This window comes from Ambystoma mexicanum, chromosome 1p (genome assembly GCF_040938575.1).
Source record: "Ambystoma mexicanum isolate Mex_15411 chromosome 1p, UKY_AmexF1_1, whole genome shotgun sequence".
Lineage (NCBI taxonomy): Eukaryota > Metazoa > Chordata > Amphibia > Caudata > Ambystomatidae > Ambystoma > Ambystoma mexicanum.
Genome location: NC_090921.1, coordinates 474,331,059 through 474,353,450, shown reverse-complemented (window position 1 = coordinate 474,353,450; position 22,392 = coordinate 474,331,059). Strand labels below are relative to the sequence as shown.

Genomic DNA, 22,392 nt, shown 5'->3' with positions numbered 1-22,392 from the left:
CACAAATGTTGAGAAGGAGATCAGGAGGCAAATAATTAACGGCATTCAATCAGAAAAACTAAGACGACTGATACTAAGCGAGAAAGGAATCCCCTTACAGCGCATCCTCGAACTTGGACGACAAAGAGAACTGGCCCATACCAGAGCGGCCAACATGGAGGCCACGTTACATAAACTGCAACCGGCTTTCAACACAGCCATGGTAGCCCAGGTCGTTAACAGACAACCCTCGAGGGATGACAACAGTGGGGGCCATGCGCAAAACAGGTGGCAACCGCGAATTCCTGGCCCCACAGAGTGTGGCTGGTGTGGCGGACCACGTCATGGCCGCCTCAACTGTCCTGCCCAAGGCACGACATGTGGAGCATGTGGCAGAAAAGATCCTTATGCAAAGGTATGCAGATCAACGGGCGCCTCCACGCAACCCACACAAAATCTTCCAGACAAGAAAGCGACCAGAAAGAAAAAGAAAGCCAGAGCAAGGAGGGTCGCAGTCGCAAATTCGTCCACAGAAGAAGAAGGAGACGACGCTCCAGCAATGCAGCAAGAACCTGGCAGAGACAACGACATGAAAGGGAGGAAGGTATACTTGGTGTCTGCACTAAGCCAAAGCCATGAACCACAGAGGAAATCACTTCGGAGACGCAGATGTATGGTCACTGTCCAAAACCAGCGCATCCTCATGACCATCGACACAGGTGCCTCGGTGAATGTCATGCCGACAAGCATATTCCAGACCCTGAGCCCTCAACCAGAGCTGAAAACCACAGACACGCTGTTATATGCATATGGCAGCCGGAAGCCCCTACCAGTAGTCGGCAGGTTCCGCACCACACTGGAACACGGTGAGCACAGTTTACAGTCAAAAATATACGTGGTGAAGGCTGGAATCGAGAGCCTCCTGAGTGGGGACGCAGCGGAAGACCTCGGAGTAGTCAAGTTCATCTGCCACGTGGACGCAGCCGACGAGGTTGAAAAGTTACTGAGTCAATACCCCAAGCTGCAAGATGGCATAGGGTGTTTGAAGGGCAAAACCATCAAACTGCACATAGACGAAACGGTACAGCCCAAAGCCGTGAGGCATAGAAGAACGCCATTCCACATGAGAGAGCAAGTGGAGCAGGAACTCAAGGTTTTGGAAGAAGCGGGTATCATAGAGGAGGTCACAGGGCCCACACCATGGGTCTCCCCAATGGTAGTAACGCGCTAACCCAAACAGCCCGGTAAAGTCCGGATATGTATAGACATGCGCCTCCCCAACACTGCCATTAAAAGGGAACGTCATATCACCCCAACGATTGACGAAATCGTGGCCGACCTCACGGGGTCGTGTATATTCTCTAAAGTAGATCTCAAGGCAGGTTATCACCAGCTCAAACTCCACAGAGACTCTCGCTACATTACTACCTTCTCGACGCATCTCGGATTGAGGAGATACAAACGTCTGAGCTTCGGGATATCGTCAGCGGCTGAGGTATTCCAGCAAACCATCCAAGAGGTCGTTAGAGACATCCCCGGCGTTATAAATGTAAGTGATGACATCTTGATTCAAGCTCCTGACAAGAAAGAACACATCAAGAGGCTCCAAACTCTATTGGGCAGGCTACATGAAGCTGGGCTCACCATACACAGGGAGAAGTGTGAATTCCTCAAATCCGAAATCACTTTCTTTGGCTACAGATTCGACAGCACAGGAATCTCCCTTGACCCCCAGAAGGTTGAGGACATTCAGGCGGCAAGCCCACCGATGAATCCCACGGAAGTACGCAGCTTCTTGGGCATGGCAACATACTGTGGGAGATTCATTCGAGACTTAGCCACCCTATCTGAACCGTTACGGGAGCTTACGAAAGCCAACACCAAGTGGGACTGGCGGCAGGAGTGCCAGGACTCGTTTGAAAGCATCAAGGAGTCCCTGTCCATCGACACCAAAATGGCATACTATAACACTGAACTGCCCACAGAACTGTTCGTGGATGCAAGCCCTGTGGGGCTTGGAGCCATCCTAATGCAAGTCACGAAGGAGGGGCAGAAAAGACCAATTGCATATGCCTCGAGAGCCCTCACGGACACTGAACAGAGGTATTCCCACATCGAAAAGGAAGCCATATCCGTGTTGTGGGGGTGCAGGCATTTCCATATCTATCTGTATGGGCGTCGGTTCACGACAATCACCGACCACAAACCCCTACTACTCATTTTCTTGGGAACGTCGGCACACCCTCCGGCACGGATCACCAAATGGCTACTACACCTGCAGCAGTACGACTTCGATCTTGTCTACCAACCAGGCTGCGGTAACCCTGCGGATTTCCTATCAAGACATCCACGAGCGGCAACGCAACAAGAGATCCAAGTGGCCGAAGAAACTGAGGAACACATATGTCAGGTGGTACGAGCGATGAGGCCAAAGGCTGTGAGCATCGAAGACATCGAGGCTGAAACCCACAGGGATCCATGTTGTAATTTAGTCAAAGATGCCATCCTATCAGGAGACTGGAAGATGTTCATGACACACACACACAACAGGACCGTCGAAGCAAAAGGTTTCCTAACCGGCATGTTCACCGTCCGGCATGATTTGTCAATCACGGAAGGTGGAGTGATATTAAGAGGAAACCGCATCGTGATCCCTCTCCGCATGCAAAACAGGATAGTGGCACTAGCGCACGAAGGTCACCAAGGACTGGGAAGGACGAAAGCCCGCATAAGACATATGGTATGGTTTCCCCAGATCGAGGAGTGGGTCGAGACACTCATCAGCACATGTTTACCCTGCCAGATAACGGGAGCCCCGCCGGAACCAGAGCCAATTCTGTCGGCACAACGCGGCCAATCTCGCTGGGAAGCCATCAGCATTAATTTTTGCAAGCTCCGAGAAGGCCTTTACCTCCTGGTGGCCATTGATGACCACTCCCGATATCCCGAAGTTGAAATAATTGAATCCACTGCAGCGGAAGTGGTCATTCCGGCCATAGAGAAGATGTTCGCAACTCATGGGTTGCCCATCTCCATCAAAAGTGACAATGGGCCACCGTTCACTGGAGAAGAGTTCAAAACCTATCTACAGGAACTCAACATTAAATACCACCACATCATGCCGAGATGGCCCCAGGCAAATGGAGACTTAGAACGTTTCATGAGAACGATAAACAAGGTACTAAGGGTGTCCAAGGCGAACGCCAGCCCATGGAAAGTTGACCTCTTCCGTTTCCTTCGAAACTACCGGGTCACTCCCCACAGCACAACAGGAGTACCGCCGGCCGACATCATGTTTGGCACCATCATCCAATCCTCGATCCCGCATCATCCCAGCAGGGCCCCGGATGTGGTAAACCAAGAGCGCACGGAAAGGACGAGAAGGAATGCCAATGCCAACATGAGTGACAAGAGGAGAGCGAGGCTGTCCGATCATCGAGTAGGGGACCAAGTCATCATGCTACGCAACCCCACGAAATCTAAACTCGATACCAGATACGAGGAGGTCCCATGGACCATCAGTGACCGGATCGGAACCATGGTGACCGTGACACGAGGAAACCGGCGAGTGACGAGGAACTCGTCGTGGTTCAAGACGGTGCCACGAAACCTGTGGACTGACAGTGAATGCTATCGGGAAGACGAGGCTGATCACCCCAGTGAAGAAAGCCCCGAGTCCATCCCATATGAAGCAGGGGCGGAGGATGGAACCGGGGAACAGCTGGAGGCCCTCGGCCCCGAGAGTCCGAGCGGAGATCGTGACACGGAGCATGAGGCGGAGAGGTTCCGTCCTCGAGGAGGACGATACGGTCTAAGAACTAACACGAGACCGCCCGCCAAGCTAAGTGACTATGTATGGTAGCGAGTTGTGTAGAAACGTTAGTAGAGTGTGTTAGTTCCAGGTTGATGGCATTTAGTACTGCATTTTGTTTGTTTTATAATAAAGGAGGAATGTTATGTTCCGCCCTGTGTCCCGCTACGCGGTGACGCAGGGCGCGTCAATAAAAGCCCCGCCCCCGCGAGTGGGAGGCAGTTCCGGGCAGACCGAGCAAGCGTGTGGGTGTGTGTTTCTTTCCCAGCTCCCGCTGGAGCTACGCCACGGGCCGCGCGGCCTACTTCATCTACGCCAGCCCGCGCGCATGCAGGCCGCGGGCTGGATCGTAACAGTGGTGGAGAGGGAGACAGCGAGTGGCCTGTTGGACAGGCACGAGCATTTTTCCGCTTCTTTCGAGTGCAGGCTTATGCTAATAAATATAGCCAATATTGCCAGCAATCTGGCAGATTATTGTTCCCCTTCAAATGCCAATATAGGCTAGTTCATCTTGTCACTGGGCCTTCTACGCTGATAGTTGCTACTTGATATATTAACGGAAATGGATAAGTAGAGGTGGGGAGCCGGATCGGACCTGCCAAATGCCTGGCCCTAGCTCAGCTTGAATGTCTTTGTGAAAGGAGAGCCCAACTAAAGCAAGTCAAGTATCCCCTCATTCGTTTACATTCACAGAGCAAATGAAGGTAATACTGCCACCCAGTGACAGTTAAAATAACTGCATGCAATCATCCACTTGCACAAACTACTTTTTTTCTCTTCACAGGAATTGCATGTTGGTGCAAACCTATAGGTGCAATGACAGCCTGTGTGGTCTGAAACGTACAAAATTACAAACTGAGAAACCAGAAACCTTGCTTTCACAATTAACCAATATATGCAATCCCTAGCAAATCACTCTACTTAAATTGGTCAAATTTCCTTGGCTGCCACAGTGGCGAATAATCGGAGGTGATTTTGTTAAGTGTTAACTTAATGCACCAGCATGAAGCAGGCAGACACCATAGGGATCTGTTGTGCATGTGTTGCCTATTACGAGCATGGCAGGCAGAGTTTGTTCATTTGTATGACGGAGTGCAAATGTGCAGGGGAAAAGGCGGCATATGCACTCCGCTGTTCAAATGACCAACATATGGCAGCAGGGAGCCACTTACATGTATGTCTACACATAAGTCTCCCTGCTCCCATATTACATAAGGGAGAAAAATGAGCTCCTTAGTGTTTATACCGCTAGCAGCTTTGCATAATTACAAAACTGTACAGGGGCCCGAGAGGTGGAACCAACCTTGCTGAGCTCTAATATGGTACGCTTGTATCTAAACGTTATAAGGGCAAAGTAACAGGTTTGTGTTGAGGTGAAGCCCACACCTCATTTGTTTAGTAGAGAGAAGGGGGAGTAACCTGGTTAGCTCACATTTGTTTTGTTAGAAGAAATGGATTTTCCTGCACTTTCTTTGCGTTTTGTGATTGGAGCGGACAATTTTGTTTTATTTTGTCTTGTTTTAACTTTTTAAGTTGTAACAAGATTTTTTATTGATACAGTGTGGGCTCTTATGTCACAATTGAGGTCAGCCGACAAGTGTTTCGATCCGTAGGTCCTTTTCAAGGCTATGTGATGTGGTCCTGAGCCCCCTATGGGGTCCTTGATGGGATATGGCAAATTATTCTTGTCAATACAGCTGGGCTCTTGTTGGGCCCTGCCACAGCACAAGACGCAATGATGGTGAACGCTTCAGACCCCATGGCCCAACAAGAGCCCAGCTGTATTGACAGGAATAATTCGCCATATCCTATCAAGGACCCCATTGGGGGCTCAGGACCACATCACAAAGCCTTGAAAAGGACCTACAGGTCGAAACGCGTGTTGGCTGACCTCAATTGGGACACAAGAGGCAACATTGTATCAATTAAAAATCTTGTTACAACTTAAAAAGTTAAAACAAGAGAAAATAAAACAAAATGTTCTGTCCAATCACAAAAGGCAAAGAAACTGTGTGGAAAATCAATTTCTTCTCACAAAAACAAATGCGAGGTATCCAGGTTAACCCCCCTTCTCCCTACTTGCATAATGTCTGTCTGAAGCAAAGACTACAAGAAGCCGACATTTCACACTGTTTGTTGTTGTGTATCAAAAACTTGAAAGTATAGTGGTAAAAAAGGAGATTGTTTAGGACAGCATAATATTAAATTCTGCTGCATGTGGAGTTTCATTCAGGATTAAAATAAAGATAAACCTATAATCGCTCTTTTTGCTTTGTGCTTTATGTATTTGTCATGTTTTATCATGTGATTTGTGTACTTTTACACGATCTTTTTACATCAGAGCCTTATTTTAATCCCTTAACACCACACATTACCCACATTTGTATTAGAAAGAGATGAGAAGATATGTGGTCAAGTGTTTAAAGTGTAGACTGTCTCAAATCCCTTCTAGTAAAAAGTATGTGATCCTGGGCACATTATTTAAATTCACTGTGTCGTATGTTTCCTGTAATGGGGAATGAGGGGGGCAAGAGATTGGGTATGGATTTGGCTTGTGGGTCGATGGGAGGAAGATGGCAGGTGTTGGGTATTTGATGTGACAGTTGAGGAGGCAGTATGAAGGGTATGTGGTTTGTGTTTCAGGGAGCATCAGCAGTAGTGCATCTTTTGGTGGCTCGTGTTTGGCCAATCTAGGCCCCGTGACTCGACTCTGGCTCTACCCATACATTATTTGGCTCCTGCCACCTTTATAGTTGAGTAGTCACTGGTCGGAGTAATGAGAGATGGGATGGGGGGGGTACATTGCAACTAAAGGGGTCCATAACATTTCTTTATTGATGCACTCATTCATTCGTATCTCTGGCAGGGCTTTCCAAAAAAGGATGGCCCTGCAGAACAGCACAGTCCTGCTTTGTGGGATTTGTTTTAGGAATCCTTTGTGGAAAACAATAAACATCCATTCAATTACCAAATGGGAGGGGGGGGGGGTCCACTGCAAAAGTACGGCGAAGACTGAAGGATCTGTCTGCAGAAACTCTGTGACAGCAGCCCTTCTGCAGCCAAATAACGCCGGCCATTATCCTTGTCGCCGGTGAATTAATGCCGCAAAGAGCTACTGTATCTGCAAGCTTTACTGCTGAAGAGGCAATTAGCAGAAACGGGCCCATAATTCTCTAAACAAGGAGGCGGGTTCACTTCAGAGAGACAGAAAACAAAAGTACACACAGTAATACAGTTTTATTTCACGCAGTGTGGCGCAGCCCTTCAACAGCCACCACAAAACACTGGAACAACAAAACGGAATAAATTACAGACAATAAACACATACGCAATCTGCACGCTATTCACATTTCCCTAGCGCGACCTGAACGCGAGAGCATTCCGGAAGCTGAGCGCCATACCCAACAATGAAAACAAAGTGATAGAAATAAATACCTAGAGACAAGCAGAATCAATATAAAATGGGACTTAAAAGGGAAGTGTGCTTTTGGTTGGGTGGGCATGGGGGTACCGCCCACTAACAAGGCGAGAGGGGATTGGGAAGTGGTAGGTTGGCAGGGACAGACCTACTCCTTCTTAGCCCCACGCTGGAAGAATCAGGACTCGGGTGGCAAAGGTAAGTAAGTGTTTGTAGTGGTTTGTTACAAGGGTAGAGGACTTGGGTAATCAGGATTAATTAGGCTCTATTGATTTTAGCGGGCTACGTTATTACCCGCTTTTTTATTTCCAATGCATAACAAGGGCAGATGTGTTTTAAGTCTATATTATGGGACAACATTTTGTAGCTATTTCTTCACATAGGACTAAGTTGTAATATTTTAATAAGACATATCATTAATAAAGTGCTGGAAACGTGCAAATTAGGAAATAAGGTTGTTTTGTTTTAACAGGGCAGATCCGCCTACAGTGAAATGGGGCCAGTTCCTACATTGAGTGCCTATGGATTGCCGGTAGAGCTGGGGAGGAATCAGTCAGATATCAGTCTCATGATAATGAACTGACTCTGTCGCTGGCCTACAGATAAGTCAAAAGCACTGGTCTAAGTGGAAAACTTCCCGTTTATTCTATAGGCCAGTACTATTACAGTTGCCCATCCACTTAGAGGTTGGTAAGAGTGATATGTGATATGCCATTTATAATGCGTCTATACACAAGTGTTTCAAGGCGCGACAAGACAAGGCAGGGAAGACAGAGGGAGGACAAGAAGAACGACCTTACTATATGCCTTGTGTCATTCAGATCGTGCAACTTCACAGCACATAGTGCAGGGGGGAGGGAGAAGGGAAAGTGCCAGGGAGAAGGCAGTGGGAAGTGCAAACAGGGAAGCGATTGCTCTGGATAAGTGCAAGGAGGCAGGGCACTGTAGAGGTTACAGTTACAGCCCAAGTGTCTGGTAGACCCGGAGGCAGTGCATTGGAGACTAATCACGATGGAGCCAAGTACCCAGTGAGCCTCTGGGGGTAGCCAGACAACCAGTCGGCACAGCAGACAGAAAGGTCAGCAGGGGAGGGAGAGAGAGAAGGCAAAGGAGAAAAGGAAGGTATTGAGCTGCTTTGGGAATTTCAGGAGGTCCGGCTGAAGTTTGAGAGGGGCGGGGAGGCCATTCCATATGGAGGCACCTGCAGAGGAAAGAGATCTACCCCCCTCTCTCTGCCTGGAGAAGTGTCTCGGGAAGGAAGGTATTTAGGAAGAGAGTGTTGGATGTAAAGTGGGCCCCGGCCCCAGAAAGCCTTGTGGACGATGCAAAGGGTATTGAACTTGATCCTTACAGCCACTGGGAGCCAGTGTAGGAATTTCAGGTCTGGAGAGACACAGTCCCTGGGCTTGAGGCCAAGGATAAGTCCAAGGGTGTTCAAACTGACTGGAATTTAATGCTAGACACAAGACGTTCTGATTGGATATCTTGGATGACAGCTGCCACACCCATCAACATCAGCCCGCTGTGGCCATTTAGCCAAAAGCACTTTCCATGATGGGACTTGAAGGTCCAGAGCTGCAATGGAAAATGTCATATCCCAGTCTCAGCATGTAGCGCACTATTGTCCAATAGACTGGGACTGAACCATGATGACCCTCATGACATGGGACATGTTAGAAGCATGGGTGTTACGTTCTGTCTGTGCCACTATCTGCATACTTCAATCAAGCCTTTACCATTTGCATATCGTTTGGAATTGTGGCCTTTTGGAATCAGTATAGGAAATCTGATGGAAAATGCCCCTTGGCAGGCAACCACAGATCCCTGCACTCACGTGTGAACGTTCTCCTTGTTTTCTGGCATTAATTTCCTTTGGATCGAGTCTTTTCTTCGTCTAATTCTGTGGCTCGGGTAAATAGAGAAAATATCAGAAAGTACCAACGTCAGGAATTTATCTCAGAATTGTCTCTCCAAAGAACAGGAGGTCTTTTGAGAAAGAATGAGGCAAAGGCTGCCAAACAAGGCTGGTTGATATTGAGACTCACTTCAGGCACATCCAACCCAGCTGCACCTCACTGATGAGGGTTAACCAAGCTGAAACACTTCCTGAGGCTGTGTTCCAATGCAGAGGTAACGTGACAAGTAGTTCAGCTATCACGGGGCAGAGTCAAGTCCAATTTGCATGTGGATGGGTCCCTTCCTGTAATGGCACAGACATGCTAAAACAATTAAATGGAATACTACCCAAAGAGATAATTAGAAATGTATATGAGGCTCGCGCCCATCATCCATCATCATGCGGGGGCAGTATATGTTTTAACTAGAGCAAAGCAGCTGCAGCCAGAGGCAATGACTGCTCACCACAGAGAAATCCAGGGCAACATTGCATCCCAAAATTCAAAGAGACCCGACCCAACATTTCTAAATCTATATGCACTGCAAGGCAGAAGTGGTGGGGAGGTGTCACGTGTCTAAAAAGAATAAATATTACAGTGCTGGGCGTGTCACCTTTTGGAGTTGATCTCCTAGGAGTTTTTGTGACATGACACATTACGGGGGCGCGGGCAGTGGGGCTTCAGGAGTGGCACTATATACTGCAGGGAAAGCGTGGTGTATGGACGCCGCAGCGCCTCATGCCAAGTGCTGGAGGGCAATCTAGCATATGAATTCAGGATGGTCTGCGAGAGTCAAGATTGTGAGGCAATAGCACCTTTTTCAGTCCCTGCTTTCCTGTTACAAATCATTGGTATCAAGGGATTATTTCCAACCTGGTCAATTGTTCACCACCAAGACTACAGATCCCAGAATGCAACACTTTGATAAGGAGACCCCAGGGCTTGCAAAGTGGTGGCACGTTAACATCGAATCCTCATTTACTGTGCACAGAAAATGGGCATCTAGGATGAGCTCGTGGTACTGTTGTTTCGTCTCAATCTTTCAATGTGAAACCCCATCAATGTGTGCTCACCACTCTGACTCCATTTACATAAAGTGTCATCCAGCGTGACAACACGCCCAACCTTTCCCGTTATCTGTTCAAAACAAATCCTCTCTCTTCCTGCTCTCCGGTCAAAACAAGTGCATCCTCTTCCAGCTGTTCACAATGGCAGCCCCTCTTCCGGTCTTTCTTAACTGTTAGTGCGCAGGCTTCCCAACAGAGAACCAATACAATCGGGACACCTACACTGGACAGCGGGTACAATATTGCTTCTTGAGCGACTGGACATAACTCATAGTGCGGGTGGTTTGTGTGTTCATGGGAAAGAGGAAAACTAAACAGCTCAAAGAAAGCAAAACCAACAGGCGCCAGTAACATTGACAAACAGCACACTTCACATGTAATTGTTTATTTATAAAGCGTTTAATACCCAGGTTTCTAAGCGCGAACCCCGGGATTGAACCTGTGTTGCTCCACGCTGTCTTGCTTCGAGGCGAGACGGATCTGAGCTGTCGACCCGGCCTGTACAGAAGCAGATTGGTCGAAAGGAAAATTGGGCTTAATCGTGACAGGCTAGTGTATGTTACTGACTCCTCCCCTGCCCACCTGTGCTTTTAAAGGGGGCTAGGGCTGCCTCTACTTCCGAACATCCATTCCATTCGGAAGACGGAACGCGAGTACTGGTTTTAACTTTGCCTTCTGTGACTTGTAATCCTGGATTTCCTCGTTAAAAAAATCCTGGGCTACAAGTCTAATTTCAAAGTTAAAACAAGCACTGGACTCCTGCCTACAAACATGGAATTGATAATGTTGGCACGAATGCCGTATGGAAATCTCCCAATGTATCTATGGGCAAGCTCACCCTGTGCCATCACTTGCAAAACGTGAATGCTTGAGTTATGTTTCATTTCCAGTGAATACTTTTGATCTACCGCTAATGAGAAAACCAAACAAATGGCATGTACTTGATCCACTGGCAGAAAGTGTGTTATGGATGTTGGACTTTACATGGCCTGCGAGGAGAAAAACAAGGGAATTAAAGTCTCATGTAAAATTAAAATAACAAAGTAAAACGATGGGGACCACGAGCAACCAATAACCAATTCAAGATGTAACTGGAGACAGCTGTAACTCTCTCCATTGCAGTTCAATAGACGCCTATATTCGACCAACTGCATCCACTGCAAGGAACTGCAACTATTCAGCGTCAATGCCCTGCAGGGGGCAATGCACCTTTCTTTGAGCGCCAGATCCGCTAAGAGGCAGAACCACTCCTATGCAGTCAGGTTTTACCTCGTGACCCTGCAAGTTCGGCTAAGGGGTCGTCAAGCGGCTGAAGGTCAAATGTCACTGAACAGGGCGCTGGGGGATTTCTGGACTGATTAATCACCTGTGATCAATGCATTGGAGGCTGAGTCAAAGCAAGTGTTTATTGGCTGCCTGATTGGCCGTTGCAGAGGTGAAAAGGATACCCTGCACGCTTGTCTTGATGATTTTTGAGACTGATGAATAGAGGGGAGTGGTAGGGGGGCTCAGAAAGTGACTACCATATCGGAACTGAACATTGAACCCAGGAGTAAAAAAAAAAAAGGCCTTTGTAGACATGACAAACTGCTCGTCAGCCAGTGAAGCGGCTCGGCTTTCTATAGCGAAACTCCCCATCTCCTGTGTGCGCACGAACAGCCCTCGCAAGCAAGGAGTATGCTCCATTTAAAAAAAAAGAGGTAGTTCAAAGCGGAAGCCCATGCAGGCCGGCAGCTCGAGTCTTTTGTGCGCCACGTACATGCGCCAGCGTTCGTCGCGGATTCTGCTGTGCCTGCACAATACCCTGAAAAGAAAATGTGAATGCAATTTAATTGCCTACACATAGTACTTCCATTCCAGTATCTGGGCAGTCGGCTGTCAAAACGTAACTGTTCCAATACAAGAAAAAGAACGTTCTGAAAATACTGGTAAACTGGTAGGCGTTTTTTGATTCAACTGACATAATACTGCTAGTCCATCCTTCTGTGGGGCTGGCAGCGGGAAGAAGAGCTGGCTTCTGGTCGCCGAACCAGGCTTCGCTGTCTTTCACACCTGCAGTGGAGAGAACGGGATACTTATCAATCAGTGATGATTTTTTTTTCATTGCCATCTTAAGCAATTTCAGGGGGCACGGACAATAGCGTCTCTAGAAATCAATATAGGGGAGGGCAAACAGGGTGCGCAAATAGAAGTAGAAGGGAAAAATGGAGGCACAAACAAATAAGGGTGAAAAGGCCAATCTGGTTTAAGTAAACATATTTTATCAAGCTGTTTGCATTTATTAAAAAGGTGGAACTATGCAAGGTCAGAGTAAGATTAAGGCACTAAACGGTTTGCGTCAAGTTGTTTACACACGTAAAAGGTAACTTATATTAGGGTGACCACATTTTGAAAATAAAAAACCGGGACAGGCCACTGACAGAAGTAGGACTATAGATTAATCTGTGAAACTTGTTCTACTTCTGTGTGGGTGGTCTATCCCGTGTCATGTTTATCGAGTGAGGAGAGCACCCGGGGTCCAGAGACTATTTTAAATTTTAAACACCTGTCTGGGATTTGCGGTTCGGGTGGATACCATTCCGTATTTTGGGCAAACCTATGGAAAAATCATGTTATTGGGCCACAAACCTGGATGGGATGCACACAATCCCCAAATCCAGGAACAGAATTTTTAAACTTAGAAAAGTCTGCGGACCCTGGACGGAGGCGCAAATACCCGTACAGTCCTGGCAAAACCGGGACATCTGGTCACCCTAATCTATATTCAATGTTTGCAAAAAGGCCAAACATTCAATGGATTTGGTGTTACAAGTGCTTTAATGTGTGTTTTTCATTGAACATATATACCATCATGTGTTGCTGCAGATTTAAATTAATGACAACATTAAAAACATAATAGAAATTAACAGTCTGCAATCACCCCACCCCACTCTTCCTCTTCACCAGCACCCTGAATCGTACCCCAGTCAAACTTACATATTACGATCTCAACATGACATTCAACGGTCTGCCTTAAAGGGCTGTCGCAGTGTTTTAAACAGATAACCCATAACAATGCTGTACCTGACCTTTTTCCATTGTTTCCAGTTTAACAATAATAATAATACTGTATTTGTTTCGTGCACTTCATGGCTGCTACCACTCTCATCTAAGTGCTTTAATAAGTGTTATTACGACCCAATGTAATGACGTGATGTAAATGAGTCTCTTATAGCACATCTCTGAAATTTGTGGTGGCTTGTGATTCTGCCAAAAAAGAGGGGGTGGTAATAAAGGAGTGGCAGATGCGAAACATGTGGCATTGAAGAGTTTAGGCCATATGTCCTAAGCGCCGGTATGATTCTATGTGGTTTATGGCATTGGCACTTGTGTATGTGTTGTATCCAGTGAGAAAATCTCTCGCTCTACAGGATGACAGCACCGAAACACTGGGAGAGCCCCAGGCAGTGCACATTATGTGATAGAGCCAAAGATGCAGCAGGCTGTGCAGTGAGCTCTGAGAAGCACATGCAACTTTTCTGTGGCTGGCAAGGCAGGCATACATCAAATCTGCTTTTGTGCTGTGGTCCGCGTGAGTAGTTTAAGAGTGCTAGTAGTAGAGAGCAAAGTGAGCTGATTCGATTGGGAAGAGGGAGGTGGTTTCAGGCTCCTGGGGGGGCCCAGCTGTTGGAATTCTAGGACTAGACTAAAGCGGTAGAGTTCATTGAGTTTCTAGCAATAGTTGTTACTGTTCTGGGTTTCATTTTATGATGATTGTGGGGTGGTGCCAGTTTCTGACTTCTAATGGGGACAACACGTTGGAGGAACAAATTACTGTGTTCTGATCTACAAGGTGTTCTGCATTTAAGTGTTGTGCACAGGAGTATTTAACAAGTCACTGTGGCTGACCCAAATGGGCCAGTCTCTATTTTATCCTGGTTTGCCAGGTTGGTGCTCTGATTGGTCTTTATGTCCAGATTTCCAATAGATATTATGTTGTTAAAATCTAAGTGGTCTATCCTTTAGGAGATGCATGAGCATTCTGGTTCATCTGAGTAGTTCTGGTGAGTCTTACAGTCTCAGCATGCGGCGGCTAGAAGTTGAAAGTTGTGCTTGGTTTGGACATTAGAGGGCGTAATGCTAGATTGTCCGTTGTGGCTTCGTTAATAGCCAGGTTTTGAGAGATTTTCCAAAGACTAGGTGATCACCCATGTGAGAAACCTGAGGGTATTCTCACAGGTAGAGACCTCGGGACTCCCTTATTCAGGTGGCCTGGGAAGGGCTGGCACTCTCAGAACCCAACCCTGGGGGTGGACAAGCGAGAGAGGATCACCTGGGTAGGGGAGCCCAGGGTTAGCCTTGAAGGAATGCCCCAGGAGAGATGCAGTGTTCTACCAGGGACAAAGTCCCTGAGGCTTTTTTTGGTTATTCGACATCTACCTCCCTTTCTCCCAAAGAAGCTCCCTTAATAAAAATACAACCCCCTTATACCTCTGATAAACCAACTAGGAGCCCAAACCTCGTTAGCCTCGAAAACCACAACTCACAGAATCCTAATTTTCCTGTTTTCCACCCAAATATTCCCGGTCATTCTTTTCCACGCCCCTCTGGTCATTATTTTCTGAAATCTCAATAGGCATTAACAAAACACAACCGTTCCCATAATCCCCCCTGTTCATTTCATGTTAATAATCCGAAAACTGTTTGCCAGACATGTCCCAACCCAAGGGACAGGCAAAGTCAGGCAATTGACCAGAATCACACAAACACACCTGACAGCCTTTTCGTTTCCTCACAGGGGTAAAAGGTGGAGCATGAAAGAATACCAGAAGCAAGGCAGACCACACTACGGGAGAGCTAACTCAGCACGGCAGTTCAAGAGAAGGAGAAAGACGGTGCAAACCGAGAGGGTGACAATGAGAGAAGCGACATTGCCCTTTCCGACCAAGGCCCATGAGACCACCGCAGAAGGAAACGCAAGACCGCAAACAATGGCCAGCGAGTGTTGCAGCAGATGTCAACAATACACAAGACCCTACTCCACTGATAACCAATCACGCAAGAGACACTTGTCTCTGTGGTACCAACCTTGATTCCAAAGAGAATGAAATCCAGGTGGTTTATCAGAGCCGCTGAGTCGAGGGGAGAGGAGTCAATAAGAAACCAAACTGTGTTGAACAAAAGTACAAAACGGCTAATTGAACTGTGAAAGCATAAAGAGCTATTGCTGCTAAAAGGGGGAAAACCAACAACAGAGGAGTCAGGCACCATGTGCTCACTCGAGAAAACTCTGGGCGATAACCCGATTGTTGAAAATACCAGCACCATAAGGCCTTGGGAAAGGCAAGTAAAAGGGTCAAAAGTGGTCATACAGGGGCCTTGTAAAATCCTCTGTACCGTCAAAAGTCTTTGACAGATGATTGTAAATATTTGGGAAGTGAATCCCTCATTGAATTGGAAAAGGTACGATTGACAATATTAGCAAGAGTGAACCCAAAAGAGGGATGCCGATAAAGAGGGGGCGAAGTCTAAAGTCCCAAAATATATTGGGCCTCATTACAAATCAGGCGGTCCAGAAATAACGGTGGCAGTAAACCCGCCGCCACTGTTGTTTCCGGACCGCCTGATCCCGACTCCTGCAGGCGGGAGGTGATGTTCCCGCCAGGTTTGACCTGGCGGGTTTAACACCGCCCGCCTGCAGGCGGACGAGGAAACACTGGCAGCATTACGAAATGCTGCCGGTGTTTCCATGATCCCCATTCCCATTGAGTCCCATAGGACTCAATGGGAATGGGGATTAACACCATTCCGTCTCCGTGATTCCCGGAAAACCGGGGTTGTAATGCCCCGGTAATTCCGGGAATCATGGAGGCGGAATGGTAATACGAGTCTGGCGGTAACCAGGCGGTTTTACCACCTCGGTTACCGCCGGACTCGTAGTGAGGCCGATTGTCTTGAAAGCCAGAGTGAACCTGATGGAGGGAGGCGAACAGTCGAGTTGGATCTGAGCCTGGAAGAGGGGGATCCAAGGGTGAGATGTCAACACCCACCGACCCGTGAAAGTAACAAAGAAAAGTACAAGAGCGAAAACATTTGAATGCATGCCATTCCAGAGTGAACCTGGCTGAGAGAAGCTAGTGTTGAGAAGGGATCTGCGCCCGGAAGAGGGGGATCCAAGGGGTGAAAGACATCACCCAAGGTACATGCGAGAAGGAACTTTCTAGGGATCTGCCTCCGGAAGAAGGGGATCCAAAGGAAAAAGGCATCACCCAACGTGTAAGCAGAAAATAACTTTTGTTTATTATTTTGAATACATCAGGCCCACAGCGGGAAGAGACTTTTTGATAGAAAAGAGACTTAACCACCGAGGATCCTCATTGCTGAGAGCGGAACTGATGGCTGGTGCTGGGAAAGCTTGAGTGTGTGCTGTGTTCCAAAACCCTACCTTATCCGATGCTGAAAACGTGGAGAAAGGAGACTCCAACTACCGCATCCTGACTTATTATTTGTGAACACTTCCTTCTTTCTTAAGAACATTATCCCACCCTTCTTTTTGTATTTAGCGTAAGGATTGGCAATATGTTTTCTTAGTATAGGCCCTTTTCTTTGTCAAGAAGCCACAAGGACAACCTACCCATACAGTTTAATAAACACCCTTGAACTGTTATGACTTGTGTCTGTCTTTACTGTTGCCACCTTTAGTTCCTTACACCCTCTATGCAGAGTCACCTGGTCCTTATAGCATGGTAGATAGGAAAGGGAAATAGAATTTTCAAGGTACTCAGTCTATCAACTTCTGAAGGATGAAGGGCCAGGGACGTCATGACAGAATGCCAATGTGTGCAGGTTCCACACACATGTTAAAGGCGAGCATATAATTAGTCAGTCAATCAGTCAATCAGTTTATTTGGATAAAACAATCCATCAAACTAACACATTCTACATCCAAAAAATAACACAATTATACCAATGTTAAAATGAACTTTTGATAAAAAGCAGAATAAATGCAAATATAAAAACGAATGAGTACTAAAATCAGACGTATGAAATCAAGGTACCATTATAGCTGTCTTTCTTAAAAACACTGATGTTTTCAAATAAGTCAACAGAATCAGCTAAAAGAAGAAACAATAAAGCGGAGTGACGTTGTCTAAAATTAAAGTACTTGAGCACAGGCAGGATAGTTGCTAAATTAGTAAGAAAGCATAAAGCCAGGCATCCTTGTGTAAACCCGCATTTATGGGTTTTCTGTGTGAAATGGGCTGTGTGTACAAGTTTATTTGGCTGGATCTTTCTCTTTCCTTTTCATTCTCCCAGCATGTGGGTTTTCCTGAGGGATACGATACGCTCCACCAGCATGAGGAGTGGGCGTGTGGCTGAGGTGATTTCACCTCATTTTCTGTCAGAAGTCCCCCGCGGGCTAGCAACAGGTGGCCCTGTGTGGCGCGAAGGGAGAAGGACCAGAGATTCATAGAGGGCAACCAGGCCCTCTACTGTGAAGCGACGTTCCCTGAGGCTGTCCACTTTCCGGGCCAGCATTTCTCTCTCCCCCACCCAGGGTTGTGAGTGTGTGCTGGTGTCCAGAGTCGAGGGTTTTCCTCAGAGGCCAGGTGGGCCCAGGGTTTGGTTTGTTGGATCTCTCCACAGTTGTTTTTTTCTGCTCTTTCCCCTGTTCAAGGCAAAGCGTGTTATGAAGGATCTCGGAGAACGGGGGAGCAGCTGACACAGGTGGTCATCTTGGTCCACTCACAATGCTATGCATTACTCATGTGGTGCATAGTGGCTTGGAGAGACAGTATTTTCCTATGGCACCTAGTGAAGTGGGGAGGGAGAAGAATGGTTAGCCAGATAATATTCTGGTGCCAGTATCTAACCTACCCTGGGCTTTTCATGTGTCAAGACCGGCAGGGTGATATTGATCTACCCGTCCTGCACAGTTTACAAGCAACAGATTCAGTGGGGTATTGTATGCTCCTGGTGGACAGAATACACGCCTCACTGTGCACTGCATAGTGGTAAGGTTAATTTCCCGCTTAAGTCATATTGTGTATATGTGGGTGTGTGTTCTAGGTGTTGGGTGTCTAGTGGTAGTCTGCAGCTACCAGGAGTTTAGGAGTACTGGGGTAATCTCAGATTAAAACAAGTGCAAACAAAAAGGAGGCCAGTACTCTTACAGTTACCAAATTGAGGCTATTTAATTATTTATTTGTCAGAGTTAAATGCACTTGCTCCCAATACCAATCCTCCCAGATACTGAATTGATGCTATTTAATTATTTATTTGTCAGAGGTAAGTGAACTGGCTCCCAATACCAATCCTCCCTCATACTGAATTGATGCTATTTGATCATTTATTTGTCAGAGGAAAATTAACTTGCTCCCAATACCAATACTCCACGATACAGAATTGATGGTATTCAATTATTTATTTGTCAGAGTTAAATGAACTGTCTCCCAAATCCTGCCTCCCAGCTACTGAATTGATGTGATTTAATTATTTATTTCCAGGCACCAAGGAGTTCATGCTGCCTAGCCATTTATTTATTTATTTATTCATAAAATATCCCCATCCAAACACCCCCCTGCCCAGGTGACTGAATTTGTGAAATGTAATGATGTATTATGAGGTAAATTAATTAATTATTTGTTTCATGAATAAATTGAGAGCGCCCCACACTAAGGACACAGAGTTGTAAAGGTGCAAATGTTGTAAAGAAAACCTGTTACCCATACAGTTATATAAAGAAATGCAAAGCTACCAAAGCCTTGCAAATGAACTAAGACTGTATCTGTTGTATTTAACCAGTGTCCCAGGTATAACTGTCAGTCATCAGAATCCCCCTCAAAGCAGCCTGCATATACTGAGGTCCACCATAGGCCTTCATATGAGGGTTTATCAATCATCCCCCTGAGTTTTCATTTGCACGTGTGTGCAGTAAGGTGTAAGTATCCCATGTTCAGGTCTCCTACAGGTTGCTGCTCACCCCTTCATACAGAAACATAGGGAGAAACACCTTACACTTTTGGAGGCACTGCTGAGATCCCAGGGGGCATTCACACGACTTAGAGAGAGCTCTGGTTTTTCTCTCCTGTTCACCAACAGGAGCGCCGTTTAATACATTGGTGGTTAATTACACAATCAAAATGGTGCGTGAATATGTGTTACACTGGGTACGAGCCAAAGGGCTTAGTCCAGAGGCCTGCTTCATAGTAGGCGAGGTCCCCGTATATATCACAACAGATGAAGTACTAGCCATGACTGGTCCCTTCGAATCCATCACTGGGAAAGTGAAAAGTGTGGGGTGCATACCTGGTCAAGATACCAAATGTTATATGCTATGTTATGGTGGAGTTTCTCTTACAGGTAAAACCTTGCCCACTGAGATCCAAGGTGGGGAACCTTTGATTACATGACCCGTCTGGAACTTAGATGCTTGGCCCAGAATACCTCCAATACCAGAGACTACTACACCCACCAAAGATGTCACAGTCATTGCTGCTGTGGTGTCTGAGGCTGGTAGAGAAACTATGGAGAGGCAATCCCTGTCACCCTTGATTAGTGAATACGGAACCTACAACTGCTTACAACCCTTTTCAGGTGAAAAACCTGTGCCTAAGGGAGAAGAGGGCTATGAACTATGGGCAGATCCCACTCAGCTTATGCTACACAACTGGAAAGTGTCTGACCAAGAGAAAAGACAACGAGTATTAGAGGCACTGAGAGGGCTCGCCCTGCAGACAGTACAGTCCCTTCGAGCATTTACTCCAGATCCAACTTCCCTGCAAGTGATGCACACTGGATGGAGCGTTGGGCACTACCGAACCAGGAGAGGACCTGATGACGAGGTTTCATGCCACCTCTCTGAAACTGGGAGAGAAATTGTCTGATTACCTGTGAGGATTGAGCAAATGTTGCACCTGGCACACCATAGGGGAGGAGTAGAGTCTTCCCGATTGAACCAATGTCGATTGAAGCAAATACTTAGAGTGGCCAAGGAAGCCACCATCCCCATTCTGCAACTGAGGATGTGGGAGAAACTGGACACGCCTCCATCCTATGAAGAGCTGCTAAGGTCGATAAGGGCACTGGAAGAAGAAACAGGTGATATCAATGTCCAGAGCCACCCAGTACAAGGCAGGATCCCAGCACACAACAATGCCATTTCTCTGCAGAAGCAGATTGAGGAGCTGCAACAGCTAGTCAGGAAACTATAGACCCAGCTGCTGATCAGGGAAAGCCTGACTGCAAATCAACATCGAGGCAGATCATTTTTCCCTTGTCTTGAGAAACCGAGCATCAAGTATTTCGACGAGCACAAGAGCCTCGAGAATATTTTCCCCAATCCTCTGCCCCGCTACCACCATGGAGATTTTGCCATCAATGTGGGGATGACAGCCACTCAACTCGGCTGTGTGACCAAGACCCAGACTATGCCTGAGTAGCTGCTAGCTTTAATGCACTAAAACCCACTCTGGCCTGGGCATTGTCAGGAAACGCACAGCAGGTTGTAAAGGAGGAGCAGCTAGAACCTCTACTACAGGCGTAAACTCCACTGCAGTTAACCCCCACAACTCTATAAAGACACTGAATTCAGGACTACAAACTGCCAAGTATCAAAGTAAGTCTCAGGAGGGTTCCACAGCTGACCATCTAGCCATAAGCTCTGCAACCCCAAGAAGGTGCTACCAGCGAATTGTAACAGACTACGAATTGAATCCCGTCTCCCCGAGGCATACTAGCTGGCCTCATTGGACCCACCATGACCATCCCAGTTGATATTGAAGGGTGAAGGACTACAACATTACTGGACAGTGGCTCACAGGTCACCATTGTATATGAGCCATACTATCGCCGACATATGTTGCATCTGCCTTTAGAACCGATAGAGGGGCTAAATCTGATGGGAGTCGGAGATGCTGCCTGCTGATATCTGGGGTATACCTGTGTGAATATCCATTTAAAGCAAGAAGTGGCCGGGGTGAACACCACCTTCACCACCCCGGCATTAGTGTGCATCATGAAAAAACAGAATCCGGAGGTACCCCTGGTCATGGGCACCAACTCCGCCCTGTTCGGTACGCTAGGCAAGATGTGTATGAAGATGGTAGGTCCACAGTTTACACAATATTTGCATCCGGCTTGCCAATAGGCCTACCTCAAGAAAATCATGGAGAAGGTGGAACAACCTGACGGCCAATGGGAGATGTGACCACCACCAACCACTGTCAAGCTGACATACCACCCGGCCAGACGGTGATGGTGCGTGGCCATGTGCGCTTCCACTGACAAAACCATTACAGGAGTTTAGTGATGGAGGCTCCTGACGGTGAAGAACTGCCTAGAGGTGTGATGGTCCAAAGCACTCTGATCAGTGACACTGCCCGCGGAGTGAAGAACATTAGAGTCCCTATCACTAATATTACAGACAAAACAGTGCACCTACCAGGAGGTCTGACAATCGCAAAGTTTCACCTTGTTGACTTGGTGGACCAGGTGGCTGGTACCAGAAGCATATATCCTCCCTTGGATTTGGGAAAGATAAACTTTGGGAAATCACCATTGTCGGAATGAGAAAAAGATCATCTACGAGACCAGCCGTTCATGCGGGCAGATGCGTTTTCAGCCAGTGAGTGGGACCTGGGTAAAGCCAAGTTAAGTGAAGCATCACATCCGTTTGAACAATGTCACCCCCTTTCGAGAAAGGTCACGGAGACTGGCACCTGCTGATGTGGGGGATGTTCTGCGTCATCTTGAAGAATTGCTGCATGCAGTTATCATCCAGGAGTGGAGAAGTCCTTATGTTTCACCCATTGTGGTGATGTGATAATTTATTTATATCGTGCTCGTACACAAGTGTGTCAGAGCGCGACAAGGCAAGGGAGGGGAACAGGGGTGAATAAAAACAACGATCTAACTAGGCCCAGTGACATTGAGAATGTGCAAGTGCATGGCAAAGGGAAAGGGGAAAGGTGCTTGGAAGGGGGAGAGTGGAAAGTGTGAATAATAAATAAAAATAAGTAAATAGATAATAGAGGCAATAAACAGTGGTAGTGCAGCCAGCAAGTGCTGTGTTTAAGGCAGCAGGCTGGGTAAGTCTGATAAGTGCAGACAAAAAAGAAAATGGGGGTGTGGGGAACTGTATGGTTACAGATACAGTCCCCATTGCAAGGGATGGCTGGGAGGCAGTGCAGGAGGGTGGCAGGGTGAGCAGGTACCTGGGCCCAGGCATTGGTCGAAGTGTAC

At 47.0% G+C, this 22,392-nt stretch overlaps 1 protein-coding gene across 1 annotated transcript in view; it reads right to left on the bottom strand.

The window, feature by feature from the left end:
• Nucleotides 1–7,008: 7,008 nt before the first annotated feature.
• Nucleotides 7,009–22,392, bottom strand: part of TINCR (TINCR ubiquitin domain containing) — a 136,400-nt gene continuing 121,016 nt past the window's right edge. The window contains exon 3 of the mRNA XM_069649331.1: nucleotides 7,009–12,222. The gene's annotated coding sequence lies outside the window, so the exon portion shown is untranslated. The remainder of the gene's footprint in view (nucleotides 12,223–22,392) is intronic.